General features: G+C 21.0%; 1 non-coding gene across 1 annotated transcript; it reads left to right on the top strand.

Moving 5' to 3' along the window:
* Nucleotides 1-2,299: 2,299 nt before the first annotated feature.
* PGSY75_0007900 lies at nt 2,300-5,206 on the top strand (the record flags this gene model as incomplete). The annotated part of the gene is made up of 1 exon (XR_001974497.1): nt 2,300-5,206. It is a non-coding gene; the product is annotated as an unknown transcript (non-coding RNA).

The raw sequence follows: 5,206 nt of genomic DNA, 5'->3' as shown, positions 1-5,206 counted from the left end.
CTACATGTATATATACATAATTTTTATTTTATGTATATACGTTTTTATATGCATAGCATATATTATATGTTTTATTTATACTTGTGTTATAGTGTTGCATATACAAAAAAAATTCATTGGCCTAATGTAAAGAGGTGAATGAAGTGTTATTTTTATTTTCATTTTTATTTTATTTTAATTGAAGTTAATAATTAAAATATATGTGTGTTAGTATAATATGTAGTATGTATAGTGATTGCCTTATGTTATTATGTTGTTGCAAATAAAAAGAAATATATATGTCTGTCTAAATATATAATTAATTACATGAATGAATATTTTTTTAATATGTCTTCATTTCACAATTAAATGTGTTACATCAATAAATGTATTTTTATAAGTCTTCATTTCATAACTAAATGTGTGTTACATCAATAAATGTGTTTTTATAAGTCTTCATTTCATAACTAAATGTGTGTTACATCAATAAATGTATTTTTATAAGTCTTCATTTCATAATTAAATGTGGTTACATCAATAAAAAATTTTTTTAATAAACCTTAAATTTATAATTAAATGTGTTACATGAATGAATACGTGTAGTTATAGAAGCACAAATGACGCTAAGATATATTCATAATGATATCTTGAAGACCAAATAAGGACAAGACAAATAAATAATAGTATACATTAGAGTATATATATTTGAAGACTTGACGAATATGGAAATCTTGAAGAAGAATGGATTTATTGAATGAATGGAAATCCCCGAAGACATACAATTGTGTATATAAATCTTGGAGTATTACATATTATATTGCTACATAAATATTTTTAACTTCTTTTTTTTTTATTTTAATTTTTATGTGTCAATATATATATATATATATATATATATATTAACACTAATAATTTTTTTATGACTCTTTTTAATTTTTATTCGGAATTTTTTTTTCCTATTACATAAAATGTATATGCTATTTTATTTTATTTTATTTTTTATAATTAACCAAACTAAAAACTTAAAATTTTTTCTTTTACCCTAATTAATAATATTAAAATTAATTTTCTTTTTTAAAAATAAACAATATAAGTATTTTAAAAAAATCTTTTGTGAAAAATCAAAAGGCAAACATTTCAATTTCAAGAATAATTTCTTTTCTTATTTTCCTTATATCATTTATAATATTTTTCCTCAATATAAATAAATAAATATATATATATATATATATATATATATGTTTATTTATTTAAGGTTTAATTCCAGATATATATATTTAAATATTATATTTCAATTTCTATACATTTAAATATTACATTTAGTGTTATGCTAATTTTTGTTGAGTTTTTAAATAAATTTAAAAAAAAAACAGAAAAAAGTGCTATATAAAATATGTAAAAAAAAAATAGACCATGTCATTAAAATTTTAATTTCATATGGAAATGTAAGTTTTTTTGAAGAAAAAAATAAAAAGAATATTTTAATTAAAAAAAACAAAATTATTAATGTTATAAGTTAATCAGAATGATTTATAACATTTTTAATAACATCGAGTAGATAAGTTTGAATTGTCAATTGATATGTGTATGTCACATAATATATAGAGAGGAAATATTATATATATATATATATATATATATATATATAAATTAAACAATTTTTTAATTATTATCAACATTTTACATTTTATATTTATTAATAATAAACATTTATTTGAAGCTACTTTTGTTATCCTAAATATGTATAAATATATTTAAATATATTTATAATGGACGGTTAGAAAATGTTGGCATAATCTTAACGACGGATGTCTTGGTTCTTACAGCGATGAAGGCCGCAGCGAAATGCGATAAGCAATGAAAATTGCAATTACTGTGTATCATCAGAATGCTGAATATAAAATATAACTTAATCTTCTCACGAGGATTGAAAAAGTTATTCTTATATTGAATGATCATAGTACATATAAACTTATATTATATAAGTTGTAATGCGTTTAAATTACACTACACAATATATATTTACTAATATTTATATTAGTAAGTTATATATATATATTTTTTTTTTTTATTTCATTTTATTTCATTTCATTTTATTTCATTTTATTTCATTTTATTTCATTTTATATATTTTTTTTTCCTTATGCTTCTCTTTGTTTTTCTTTCTTCTTATTTTTTCATCCCTACATATTATATGTTTATATTTTTTTCTTTCTTTTTTTTTCATCCCTACATATATGTTTATTTTTTTTTCTTTCTTTTTTTTTCATCCCTGCATATATGTTTATTTTTTTTTTCTTTCTTTTTTATTTCATCCCTACATATTATATGTTTATTTTATTTTTTTTTTTATTCTTTACTATATATACCTCCATAGTAATGATGGGTATGTAAAGGTGACACACATTTGGTTAATTAAATTTAAATGTGTGTAAATTATAATGAATTCCATTAAATGGCATTTTGAGAATTCTATATTTATAAGAGGCACATAAATAAACTTATAATGGTTATATAAAGTGAAAGGATTATATAAAATCATAAGAAATGTTGAATAAATTAGAAAGTATAAGAAAGTACATTTATAGATAGATTATAAACTAAGAATAATATTTGAAAGTATTAGATTATATAGGGGTTAGTTGAAAGAACCTAGAAAAAATAAGAAAATACTGACTTAATATTATAGAGGATAGAGTTATATTGATTTTACTGGAAGGAATAATGATTTTATTTAAGTAAATTAAAATAAAAAAGAATGAATAGTATTAAGTTAAAAATAATTGTATCTAACAATAAAAAGTAAAAGCTAAGAAGAAAAATTACTTAAGAGTCTTTAAATCATAAATATAAATTACACCCTAGAACATTTGATGCAGATCAAAAAAACAATATGATGTGTTTAATATTTATTATTATCTTGAAGAAGATTTCAGAAAAAAAACCTTTTAAGTTAGCACTCAGAAGCTTAAAAGGAAATAATAGGATAATGTATAAATATGAGATGAGATTTCTTTATCTTTATATCGAATCGTAAAATTGTTAGTACAAGAAATAAACTGGAATTGTAAAAATAAAATAAAATAAATAACTTTAGAACGTCAAAAAATAGAGTTACTTTTTATTTGTCAATATGTAAGAAGATTTTTAATGAACCTACCTGGTAATTATAAATTGAAAATTGAAGACTGCGAAGAAAAAGAAGATGCTGAAGAGCTAGAAGATGCTGAAGAGCTAAAAGATGCTGAAGAACATTTAAAAATAAGGTTACCTTAAGTCTTATTAACATATATAATAGGTTGTATGAAGAACGTAGATGGTATTACAACTTAAATAAAACTTAAAGGATAAAAATGAATAAAAAGGTGTAGAACGAAGATAAAATATACATCTTGAGTATATCAAAAGATATAAGATAATTGAGAGAGAAATGTATACAGATATATGGGTATATTAATAATAAGTAAATGGAATCCAGAAACAAACTGATGTACTCAAAGATGTCTTAAATAAACATGTATATGCAGAACAGCATGATAGGTTTTTTTTTATTTTTGTATATACCAATGTTATTAATGGTTATATAAGAAATAAGCTGTAAAATATACTTAATAGTGACCTTAAAAGATAATGACTTAGAAGAACAGACACATATATATGAGCTTATGTATTTTTTGTTTGTATATACCAACTCACTTAATGGATTTATATAAGAAGATAACTGACATTTTAAAAGGCAACGTTACAAATATATATATAGGAAATAGAAGAAGCTTTATTTTAATTTTTTTTTTATATATACCAATGTCTAAATGGTTGATAAAAGAAATGAACTGCGATAAGTAAAGAAAGCTTAAAACAAGAAAAAAAGGCATTATATAGAAGAAGCACATTATAAAAACTAAAAAGGCAAAATCAGAACTCAAAATAGATATAACTCAGTGCTTAGTATTCAGAACTGAGAACAAAGATCTTAAAGGCTTCGAAACTCAGAACTAAGAATCCCCCAGAATTAAGGAAGCCATATAATTCAGATCTGATAAACTGAGAACTGACAAGACAGGAAATAAAAAATATAAATGTGATAGAGAAGTGATAACTGTGAAAAAAAGTTATGCAAATAAGCCTTTTTAAGATATGTTATTAAATACATAATATTGTTATGCAGAACGGCATACATGGAATGTGTATAGAAATATAAAAAGGACATGAAGAAATTATATAGTTAAATAGAATCACACAATATGATAATGGAGAAAAACAAATAGTTATAGGCAAAATACACATAAACGTATAAATGATATGAAGAAAAACAACGAATACATGGAAGATGAGAGAAGAGTGTGTTTATATTTAGAAAATCTATTATATTCTAAGCCCCAAGAATATTATTGGAAATTTTAAATATATACATATATATATATATATAAGCCTTTTTTATATACATAGGAAAGTTTTTTATATTATACAAAACCCCACTTGTGTATAATATAGAGAACTTTTTTTATTTAAATTGGCATAGAAGATTCTATAGGAGATTATTAAATGTTATGGATATATGAAGAAGAAAAATTTATATTTAAGAAATATTGTCCTTAAAAGTTTTATCTTAATATTGTTTTGCCAAAACTTTTAATTTATTTTGATATTTCAGAAAGAATATAGTTTTAATCGTGTGTCTTAAAAGTATATAGTGTTTTAGTCAGTGTTTTTTGAAAGAATATGGGTTCCTTCCAATGTGCCTTAAAATATTTAGTGCGATCAGTATTTTCTTGAGGATATAGTTTATTTTGATGTACTTTTGAGGATATAGTTTTTTTAATATTTTGGAAGATTTAATATATAATCCTTTCACAATACTAAAAAGGTAGTACATTATTTTGTGTTTCTTATATTATATAATTTTCTTAGTGTTGTTTATGTTTTCATGATAATTTATGCATATATTTTTTTTAGTTTTTCATTTTCACCAATTCATTCGTTGAACTGTGTGTGGTGTATATTGTTTTTTTCTTATTCTTATGTTTTTTTCTTATTCTTATGTTTTTTTTTTTTATTCTTATGTTTTTTTCTTATACTTATGTTTTTTTTTTATTCTTATGTTTTTTTCTTATTCTTATGTTTTTTTTTTATTCTTATGTTTTTTTTTTATTCTTATGTTTTTTCTTATTCTTATGTTTTTTTTTAATTCTTATGTTTTTTTTTTATTCTTATGTTTTTTTCTTAT

The sequence above is a fragment of the Plasmodium gaboni genome, assembly GCF_001602025.1.
Source record: "Plasmodium gaboni strain SY75 chromosome Unknown, whole genome shotgun sequence".
In the NCBI taxonomy this organism is placed as follows: domain Eukaryota; phylum Apicomplexa; class Aconoidasida; order Haemosporida; family Plasmodiidae; genus Plasmodium; species Plasmodium gaboni.
Note: the sequence above shows the minus strand (reverse complement) of the source record. Positions and strands in the feature narration are given on the sequence as shown.